This window comes from Sceloporus occidentalis, unplaced genomic scaffold (assembly GCF_023333645.1).
Source record: "Sceloporus occidentalis isolate IW3139 unplaced genomic scaffold, rSceOcc1.0.p SCAF_4, whole genome shotgun sequence".
Taxonomy (NCBI): Eukaryota; Metazoa; Chordata; class Lepidosauria; order Squamata; family Phrynosomatidae; genus Sceloporus; species Sceloporus occidentalis.
In genome coordinates this window covers 132,705,729-132,717,311 of record NW_028316984.1, presented here as the reverse complement: position 1 = coordinate 132,717,311, position 11,583 = coordinate 132,705,729, and the positions used below count along the sequence as shown (strand labels likewise).

The 11,583-nt window shown below is 43.5% G+C and overlaps 1 protein-coding gene across 1 annotated transcript in view; it reads left to right on the top strand.

Annotated features, from left to right (window-relative positions):
- Positions 1-2,455: 2,455 nt before the first annotated feature.
- LOC149314629 (carbohydrate sulfotransferase 1-like) overlaps positions 2,456-11,583 on the top strand; it is a 37,094-nt gene continuing 27,966 nt past the window's right edge. Inside the window, exon 1 of the mRNA XM_089521504.1 lies at positions 2,456-2,633. The gene's annotated coding sequence lies outside the window, so the exon portion shown is untranslated. The remainder of the gene's footprint in view (positions 2,634-11,583) is intronic.

Below are 11,583 nucleotides of genomic sequence, written 5' to 3'. Positions count from 1 at the left end.
TGCACAAGACAGATTCCCAAAATGTCTTCCATTTGGAACAGTATGTACAGCACTGTGTAAATTTACAGTGCTTTATAAATAAAGGTTAATAATAATAATAAAATTTCTATGGGTGTTCTCAGCTTCATCTAAGTGTTGACACACCAGCCAACCATGGATGCTGACACACTAGTCTACTATAGATGCTGACACACTACTCAACTATGGATGTTGACATACTAGTCAACCAGGCTTGGTCGTCCTTTTTCAAGACATGTCCTACTTTCAACCATCTGCCCAGGAGAAATTCCCCAAATGCCCTCCATTTGGAGCATGACTAAGAAGTAGGAATTTACAGTTTTCAGCTTCACCTAAGGGCCTAATCACATGTGGGGGGTTTGCAGCTCAGATCCGCAGTCACTTCTGTTCTAGCAATGTGAAATGTGATGTTTTTTCACACCAGATCCGGAGTCACTCCTGTCTAGCAATGCAAATTCACATTAAAATGTGATGTTTCATCATACCTGGTTGCCTTTCCATTGCCCTTCCGAATCGAGGGGGAAGCGGAGTCAGTTCTATTCCAGACAAGTCACGTGATGCGGATTCAAGGAAAGTGTGGTGAGTGCACATTGTATTACCACACCAGAACATACTTTGAGGGTTCAATTATTTGAATCGGCACCCTTGCACATGCTCAATGGGGCTCTGTACGCTGTCATCCTTCCCTGCCCCCTCCTTAGCTGTCATCCTTCATTGGGGTGAAGGAGCAGTCAGGGGATGATGGGATAGGTCACAGGGGGGCACTGTGGCCAGGTTCAGGGTGAAGGAGCAGTCAGGAGATGATGGGATAGGTCACAGGGGGTCACTGGGGCCAGGATTGGGGTGAAGGAGCAGTCAGGGGATGATAGGATAGGTGGTAGGATGAAGGAGAGGGGAAGATTGGGGTGCAGGAACAGGCAGGGGATGATGGGATAGGTGGTAGGGTGGCAGAGGGGGCAAGATGGGGATGCAGGAGCACGCAGAGGATGATAGGATGGGTGGCAGAGGGGGCAAGATGGGGTGGAGGAGGAGGAGAGGGATGAAGGAGCAGGACGCAGGAGGCCAAGGGGGGGGGGGCAACATCGGAGTGATCTTCCACACCAGAGCAATTCGAAGTGAAATTGAAGTGAGCTTAGAAGCAGATTTTGGTGAATTCGCTTGTTTCCAAATTCACCAAAAGGAGGAGTCAGTGCAGATTGAATACAGAAGCGCCTCATAAGAACCCCACATAGAAAGCAATCACGTGAGAAAATACACCACATTTTAGCATGAATTTGCATCGTTGGACCTGCAGTCACGTTGGAATTATTTTTAGCTTGTCCTTGGGTCATGCCCTCCTTTTTATTTTTTTCCCCTTCCATTTTTGTGGATTATTAAATATAAAATTTGTTTTTAATTTGTGCATTTTAAAATGTGAATTTTATATGTAATTATTGTTCTACATATTGTAATATAAATATTGCGTAGATCTCTTAGTATGTGCATTTTATGCAGTTTAATCATCTCTGCATTTTATGTAACGGTTGTGTTTTAACTATGTTGTAACCTGGCGCGAGCTGTGAGGATAGGCAGGTAAGAAATAAAATTACGCTTGTCCCTCCATATTTGCTAGGGTTAGGGGCGCAAGACCTCTGTGAATAGGGGAAAAGCGCAAATAACAAAAACACCATATTTTTACACCTCGAATCTCTAGGTCCTCCAGTGCAACTCTGTGTTCAACATCCAACAGACGCTGACCATAGAACTGTACTGGAGGAGCTACAAATGCCTAGTAGAGTATTCTCTCTAGGAATCTCTGAGTCCTCCAGTGCAATTCTATGGTCAACTTTCACTAAAAGTTGCCCTGAAAGACCTAGAGATTCCTGGAGAGAACACTCCACTAGGCCTTTGTAGCTCCTCCAGTGCAGTTCTATGATCAGCGTCTGTGGAAAGTTGACCACAGAGGGATGAGTGTACTATGATTATTATTGTTATCATTATTATTATCATCATTATTATTACGATCTGGTCCCCCTGTCCCTTACCCTCCCAGCCACCCTCTCCTTCAGGATCGGAGGGAACCAAGGGGAGTGTCCCTCAGCTGGCCCCATTCCGCCTGCTGCTGCTGCTGCTGCTGGCTTCTAGGCTCCCTCCTCAGTCTGGTGATGAGAGGAAGCGGGGGCAGCCAGCTGGAGGCTGGCTCTGCAGAGCAGAGAGAGCAAGCATTGCAAGCATTGCAAGCCAGGCAGGCGGGCAGGCAGGCGGGCAGGCGCGCGCACAGGGACACATCTCCAGGCAGAGGGGTGCGCGCGCGCGGTGCGGGGGCAGAAGGACCAGCCAGGGCCCTGGGAGCTGCTGCTGCTGCTGCTCTTGTGGAAGTAGAGGGGGGGGTCCCCCCTTTTGAGGCCGCGCGTGCGCAATGCGAGGGGGCTGGGGAGGGTAGGAGCTCAGCCCCGAGGAGACCAAGGAAGGGAGGGAGGAAGGCTGGAGAGGGTCCTCCTCCTCCTCCTCTTCCTCCTCCTCGCAGCCTCTCTCTGCTCTGGTTGGGACAGAAGGGAGGGAGATGCAGCGGCAGCCCTGGCTGGGAAGCCCTGAGATGAGGCGGAGGTCCCTGGAGCTGCTCCCTGTTTCCCAAGGTATTTGGGCTGGGAGGGGAAGGGGGGAAGGGCAGGGCAGGGCGGTGGGGTCCCCTCCTTTTGGGGTGCAGAGGCTGCCGGGGAGATGCTTCCTGGGGTCTGAGAGTCAGGCTGGATGGCCCCTGAGGGCTCCCTTCCAAGTCTAGGAGCATCCCAGGATCCCAGTAGCCCCCCTGGCTTCCCAGGCCAGCCAGGACCCCTTCTGGTCCTCCGCCTCAACTGCTTGCCGAGAGAGATCTTGCTGCAGCCCCTCTGAGACTCCTTGAGAGAAAGACATTGGCAGCCTGAGCTTTGGTGCCCGTGCCTTTCTTCCGGGGAGTCTCCGAGGGGCTCCAAGAGCTCTCTCTGCTACTGAGTCTACAGACTAACACGGCTATCTCTGAGAACTCAAAGGCTTCTCTTACAGTCGGATCGCATGCAGCGTGCCTCCTGGAGGGAGCTGGCCCTGAGGGAGCTCTCGGGGTTTGATGACAGGCGAGTTGGCCCTGAAATTCTCTCTCTCTTGCTCTCTCTTTACCCCGTGGCACTCCCACCCGGGATGGTCCAGGAGTGGATTTCCTTGCAGTCTCTCTCATCTATCTATCTATCTATCTATCTATCTATCTATCTATCTATCTATCTATCATCTCTCTCTCTCTGTCTGTCTGCTATCTATCTATCTATCTATCTATCTATCTATCTATCTATCTATCTATCATCTATCATCTCTCTCTCTCTTTCTGTCTCCTATCTATCTATCTATCTATCTATCTATCTATCTATCTATCTATCTATCTATCTATCTATCATCTCTCTCTCTCTGTCTGTCTGCTATCTATCTATCTATCTATCTATCTATCTATCTATCTATCTATCTATCATCTATCATCTCTCTCTCTCTTTCTGTCTCCTATCTATCTATCTATCTATCTATCTATCTATCTATCTATCTATCTTCTCTCTCTATCATCTATCTTATCTATCATCTCTCTCTGTCTCTCATCTATCTATCTTCTCTCTCTGTCATCCATCTTATCTATCTATCTATCTATCTATCTATCATCTCCCTCTCACTCACTCCCCCCTCTCTCAGCTGTCTGTCTGTCTGTCTGTCTTTCTGTCTGTCTGTCTTTCTTTCTTTCTTTCTTTCTTTCTTTCTTTCTTTCTTTCTTTCTATCATCTCTCTCTCCCTCTTTATCTCTCTATCTTTCTTATCCACATGTTCACTGTGACTCTTAGCATGTAGAGATCCAATACCAATAGAGCACATTGATGAGATGGTTGAGCTGCGGAGCAGCCGGGAGGTTTAGCTGCTTGATCCACAGGTATGGGGGTTAGGGAAGAAGGCTGCAGGGATCTCTGGGCTCCGAGATGCGAGGTTTGCCTGGTTTGGTTAAGCTAATGCCAAGGCATGGCTACAATCACAAGGGGAAGTTTTGCAGAAATTATTTGGCCTTCCTTGGGGCCAACAGAGCCTGAGCACTTTGGGGCAGTGGCATGGGATGGCTCAGCCAAGGACATTTGCAACATAGAGAGAGTCTTTTAGGGATTTCCCCCCTAGCCTGCTGAATGGTTGGTAGCAAGAACCTGGTTTGGAGGATCCCATGTTCAGTGGGCAACTCTGAGGCTTCTGCGGGGCTTCCTCTTGCTTTTGCTGTCCCATTTTCCCAGATAATTACCCTAACCACTGAAGTCCCCAAACTCCTCACTTAAATCAGCCCTTCCAGGTTTTTGGTTTTATTTTTTGAATCTGTCTCTCTCCCTCTCTCTCCGGACCTTCCCTGGTGGAGTGGGATTCCCCCCGCTTGCGTTTCCAAAAGCGGTGCTAGTAGCTCCCCAATTTAATTTTGAAGGGGTATGAGGAAGCAAAACATGTCTTCCAGCAAGACTTTAGTGAGCAGCACCAGCTAAGAAAGAAAAATAAGGGAGGAAATAAGGGAGGAAATAACTATCTTTCACTTCTTAAATACTGTAGTATAAGAGGAGACAAAACGCAACATCCATCCTTCTTGGTTGCTCCTGTGTGTGGTTTCTTTGGGACAATAATTATGGAGGCACAAATCAGATTACTCTGAAATGGGAGCATCTTTGCATCCAAAAGAGGTCTGGAACACAGAGCGAAAGGTAATGCCTTTCCAGACAGTGAGTTTGTGGAGAGATGATGAAAAGAAAGTTGTTTCTGAAGTAAGGGGTCTCTGACATCTTTGTTCTGGAGAGCTGTTCCTGAATATTGCTGTATCATCAGATAGCAATATTTGTTTGGAGGAGGACAGTTTTCCCTGTTAGCATGACTACCCTCACTGAGTATGAATGTTGTTTGCAATGTGATTGTGTGAGATTTGTGGGCAATTTTTGAATGAAACATGTATTGTTACTCCTTATCTCAGTGTCTAAAAGCCAAGTCTCAAGCTGCTAAAGGGGACTAGTTGAAGAGCTAACCTTGAGGGAGTTTAAAATAAAATATGGGGATATTTTACTGTAGTTTTTCAGTTTTCAGGTTTCCTATTGAGAAACACAGCTCCAGGTTTCATACACATTTTTAGTCTGAGTATGTCCCCTGTTGTGTTCACCATCCAATCTATGCTCCTTCTGTTACAGCATTACTCTCGGCAGCAAGCCAGTCTCTGTTTCACCACTTGCTTTGCATTTGGGTTTGTGGAATCATTCTGCAATGGCTAAAGTGCAATACAGGCAAGTGGTGTATTGTTCCTCCCGCTGTGAACATAGTTTTAAGTCAAAAGGGTTTTTTTTTAAAACCAAAATTCACTAACAAGAAAAACAGCAATAAAAACATGCCTGTATTGAAATAGTTATAGAGAGTAAATACAACTTTAAACTAAAACAGATTAAAAGGTTTGTGAAAAATATGTCCTCATATGGCACTGAAATGATACTCAGGACATTGTCAAGGGAACCTTTCTGGTAAGGGTATTCCAAAGCTAGAGTGCTACTACTAAAGAGGCCCTCTCTCTGGTAGCCGTCTGCCACACCTTACTTAGTGGGTGCATACAGAGAAGGGCATTCTAGGAAAACCTCAAGCTTGGGAAAAGTACAGATGGAGAGAAGCCGCCTTTCAGGCACCCTGGTCCCAGAGTGTGACTGGGTCAAAGCCATTACTTAGAACTGGTCTTGGAAGTGAGCTGGACTGGGAAACTGTGAAGATGGCAGAGTTCCCATTGCCTAATCTCAGTGTGCATGCAGTCTTGCAGCTACATTCTGAGCCAACTGGAATGTTTGGTCTGTTTTCAGAGGCAGACCCTCATTCAGTGCATTTGTAGTATCTAAGTGGTATACAAAACCATATCTGAGCAGTGAGGTGACACAGGCAGCAAAGTGGGATAGTGGCTTTAAAGCTATTTGGTGATCTGGAAGCAACTAGCTATTTTTTTTTTTTTTTTTGGCACCGGAAAGAAGATGCTTTTTCAAAATTGACTGTTGATAGCTATTGAAATTAACTGGGGGAAGAGTTTTGGGGTGGGAAACATTACCAAAAATACTTCTATAGATGCAAAGACTACATGGTACCATATAAGCAGGGATGGCAAGTGTGGAAATGAGATAGAAATCAGAGAGAACTGTGCAAGGCAGATTAAGAGTGAGGAATAGTGGATTAAGATACAAGATGATGGTTGTGATAGAAAATTGTTTGCACTCTTTAAGGTGAAAGTTAGGTATTAATGAAGTTATGCTTATGTCCCATAGAATAATTTCTGGCTCTTAATAGTAACTTATTTATTGTGTGTGTGTGTGTGTGTACACATGTGTGTAGGCTGTCTAATTACAGAGGATAAAGACTGATGCAGTATTACACAAAATGTCCTGCTTCAGACTCTCTTGCTAGTCTCTAGAGCACCATAGTTCAATTTACCCTTTTCTTCTAGAAATTTTTTCATCAGCCATGAGCTAAGATGACCATGGGGTGCAGGAAAAGGGTGTACTAATATATTTGTTGTTGCATAACTTCAAATAATTTCTGACACATGGTGACCATAAGACTACTCTATCATGGACAGAATTTTCTTGGAAAATTTGTTCAAAGGGACTTTGCCTTTGCCTTTGGGATGAGAGGATGTGACTTGTTTTAAGATTACCCAGTGGACTTTCATGGCTGAGTGGGGATTCAAACCCTGTTTTCCCAGTGTCCTAGTCCAACACACAAACCAGTACATCAAATTGGCTCTCTTTTGCTAAGGCTCTCTTTTACCAGTATCTACTCAAGTGTATTTATTTTACTTATGATATTTATGGGCCCTGTCAGAGTCCCTTGTGTCAAAGGTCTAGTCTAATGGCCATTCCAGAAATGTTACAAGTGGTAACCCAATGGACAGAGAAGGAATACATTCAGTTCTATGCCTTATTTCCCCCCTGTACTGAATAGCAAGAGCTGAGAACTTTTGTACCAGACAACTGGAGAGAGGGGCAGTTATTCCTTTATTCACCTGCAGGTGCCCTTCTTCAAATACTGCATTTTCCACAGTAAGATGCTGAATTCCTTTTTCATTTTGGATCCCAACTGTGGAATATAAAAATTGTCCAAAAATCATTTCAGGGAAGAACTGTTAAGTGCAAACCTATTAAGGTTTAAGACCCTGACCACCCACTAATCCTTCCTTTGCAAATCTGTCCCTTCGTTTTGGCAAATGTGTGATTTGCACTGTATGTTTGCCCAACCATTCCACCACTTTCAGTTTTTTCATACTCATGTTCTGGAAAATATCTCTTGGGAAAAGCTAGCAACTAAAACTCATGCGTACTGTACTATGGTATGATGAAAAAGATAGGACACTGGAAACATGTAGTAGAGTTAGACTGCTCACACTGTTCACACATCTCAGACTTGCATTTCATCTGAGCCATTCTACATTCCAAAAAAGTGTACATGTTCTCACTGCTTCCCACATTTTGCTTTTCAAATAGAAAACCAAGGATGGATATGGCCTTAAAATGAACACATTGACTTGCTTTCGGATCCAAACCAAGGCATTTCCTTCCTCGCTGTAATCCCAGCCATTTCCCACTCCTCCTTCTCAGACAGAGGGAAAAATCTATCATCAAATATATTCCTACCATTTCTGCTTCCTTTCTCTTATTTGGCATTTCCCCCATACAGTTCCTCTTTCTCTCAACTCATTTTCCTAAGAAACAATTCCCATCCTCGGAATAATTTCTCCCCCCCCCCTCTTCTGGGTTAAAATACTTAAACTAACTAAAATAAAAATTGCCCTATCCTAAGTTAAAGAGGGAGGAGATGAGAAGATGGATGTAATTTAACTACCATACATTATGAATATGAAGGCCCCCAGAAACATAAGTTATCAAGAAAATGGCAGGGGGTGTACTTATACTGTACCTTGGTACCAAAGCTGTTTACAGGTCAGATAGAATAGTAGCTATTTCAAAGAGAGAGCTATTTCAAATTAATCTGTAGGTCCAGGTTACCTACAGGATTACCTAGTCCCCTACAATCCATCCCATACACGTAGATTCTCTGGGGGACAGTTACTTCAACTTCCTTATGTTGTACCTACCTTGGGGAGAGGTGGGAAAGAAATAATAATAATAATAATAATAATAATAATAATAATAATAAAATTTATTTATATCCCGCCCCTCTATGAAATGCAATCAGGGCGGCTTACAACATTAAAATATACATACAAAAACCATCATTCCCACCCCCACTTAAAATACAATTAAACAGATTAAAATTAAAACATACTTAAAATTCACAAATAATGATAAACAATGGCTATAGTAAGGCCAAATCAAAAGGTAGATTTCCTTTCTTTTGGTGGCCGGGAATTTATTCAGGAAAGGCCTGCCGGAAGAGATCTGTCTTAACAGCTTTCTTAAAAATAAATATATTCTTTAAAATATCTGTTGTTGTTGTTGTTGTTGTTGTTATTTTCAGGCATGCTTGAAATCTGGAGACTTTCACATTAGAAATAATGGGGGCAGATACATCCTAGAGATCAGCACAGTCTTATGATAATGCTATCTGTCTTTCTAGTCAACCAGGCTCTCTCTTTCTCTTTCTTACCCCGCCCAACTGTTTCCCCCAATAGGCACCCGTATCACAGACATGAAGTTGTTAGTTTGTACAAACAAATTCTACTAGAAGTGAACAATTATGGCTTTGGTGCTTGCATTAACACGCTGGCTGAATGGCGCGTTACACACTGCCATTTACTACGCGCTCCGCACGTCCTAGGGTTAGGAAGGGGCGTGCTAGGGTTAGGAAGGGTCTCACCTTCCTAACCGGCCCCGTTCCTAGGATGTGCGGAGCGTGTAGTAAATGGCGGCGCCCATCCACACGGGCGCCGCCATATTTACGTCTCGGATGCACAGCGTCTGGATGTGGCGTGGAGGAAGTGACACCGCGAGTGTGTGCCTCGCGCCTTGCGGTGCCACTTCCGGGGGGCAAAAAGGAGCGCCATTTTGGTGCTCCTTTTTAGCTGCGCCGGGAAGCCTCACGGTCTGGCTGCCTGGGCTTCTCGGTGTAGCTAATGACGGCATCAGCAGACCACCCACTTTAGGGCGGTCTGTAACGCGCCTTTGTTTCTTAAAATGAAATGCTCCTGCCTTGCAGGCGGGGAAATAGCAAGACTTACACAGATTTATTCTTTGCCTAGGCAAGACAACACAGGACAGAGCTACTCAGGACTGCTGTTGGAAAGCAATGGGATGATGAATCTGGGCGATGAGATTCTGTGTTGAAAAAAAGCCCCAAAACTCATAGGCACTTATGTGGCAAAATCTGTCTGCACCACTGGAACCAATCCCACCTAGTAGGTAAATAAATAGCATTTGACAAACAGAGTAACCTTAGTCAGCTCCAACAAATTAAGAACCTTGTCAGTGACTAGCTTACTCAAAGTTTCACCTTTCTCTCTTCTTCCTTGACATATGTGTTCAGTAATTACTTTTATATATTAGCTGGGGTAATGCTGAGAAGAGGACATGTGGTGAGAATGTTTGATTTTATAAATAGTTAAAGCTCTGATTAATGTCAAGATAGGAAGTAGAATTGATTCCAATCTTGCCAAAGAAACTATGTTTCCTTTGTATGTATGCCTAGTACAAGTAAATCTGCTAAAAGGTTCAAATCCCAGCAAGTCAACCTAAATCCTTACATCTCAAAGTTAGCAGTGTACAGATTAATTTGTCTATATTTGACTATTACAGCTCAGACTGACCTTCAGTGACTCCTGCCCAACACTAAAAGTCTTTTTTTACTATTTATGGTGCATTTTTCACTGACTATTTCCAGCCATGTAGGGCTTTAAAAGTAATAACCAGCACTTTGTACTTTGCCTGCAAACTAACTGGCAGCCAATGGAGTGATTTTAATACTGGTGTGATATGCTCACTTCTAGATGTACAGTTGGCCCTTCTTATACACAGATTTTTTATACACGGATTCAAGCATCCACGGTTTGGAAAATGTTCAAAAAAAGTATAAATTTCAAATATCAAACCTTGATTTTCCATTTTTTATAAGGGATACCATTTTCCTATGTCATTATATTTAATGGGACTTGAGCATCCACAGATTTTGTTATACACAGGGGATCTTGGAACCAAACCCCAGCGTATAACAAGAGTCCACTGTACCAACAATCATTCCTAGAATTGGAGGACCTACAAATGAACAACATAAGATCTACACATGGTCTACACAATCCTAGAATTGTTGTATTTTGAACTAAATGAAGCTTTTGAATTTGGTACAGAGATATTCCAGTGTAGAGTATATTGCTAATGTCCAGCCTTGTGGTCACCAGAGGGTGCACTGTTATGTGTAGGTCTTCTAATTCCAAGAAGGGGTACAGCTGATGTATCAGCTGAAGCTGATAATAAGAACTCCTGAACGTTGCATCTATCACACAGTGCTTTTACCTGTGATAATAGTAGCAACTGGTAGATCACATGTACTAGATTCACATGATGGGTAATTGATTGTGGAGATGAACTAACTAGAGGTTTTACTACCCCTTTGCTGTTCATATGTTCAGATTCCAGCTTTTGACAGATGTAGTTACAGATTTATAAAAAATGAACCTCCATTAAAATGGAATTGCTTCCTTTAGTCTAGTGAGCTATTCAAATATATCTAGCAAGATGACTTGGGCAGAATAGGCTGATGTTATCCTAGGTTCATTGTAAAGTCAGGACAGTATTGCTTTGAAAAGGTACTAGCAAATCTGTAATTTCTAGACAGCATTTCCCATGCAAATGGGTTAATATTCTACATCATAGCATAGTCTATGCCTAGCCCAAACATTAAGCTGGCAGATGGTGGAAAGAAGCACCATGGTGTTGGAGAAGAGAGTTGTGTGCGGTGCAGACTGCCCTGCATCCCCTAATCCAGTTTGTTGGTTTCAGGTGTAGTAGAGAACATCACTTGCTGTGCTGGCTCTCATGGGACGCTGTTCCAAGATTTTATTAGCTTTAAAGTTGCTATCCAAGGTGCTGAATGTATTTTAGGAATATGGTTCAGTGCACTGGACAATTCTTTTAGAAGTCTGGAGTAAAGTCAGGAATGGATTCAAGCTGATATGGAACCATTAGATTCCACTGGAGAATGCTCTTCTATTTCCAGTGAAGATAAATAAAAATGAGAAGAATCAATTACCAGTCCAGTCAGCTTTTGTAGATAAAAGATGGGAAAAGTCACAATCTTATTCTTTACTTCAGGTGGCAAATTTACTTAAGCTGCCACAGTCCAATGAAAAGCCAGGAAGCTTTAAATTAATTCAGATTTGTTGGTTGACGTGCTTTCATTTTCAGTTTTGCAAGAGCAAAATGGGGGTTGCTTCAATTTGGAGCAGGAAAGGAAGAATAATTTTTCAGATGACAAATTACTTTTTAAGGTGACAACTCCCAGAATGGCCAGTGGTGGCTGGGGAATTCACGGAGTTATAGCTCAAAAAGTAGTTTTTCCAAGCTTTGAGAAAGGCCTGTATGTTTC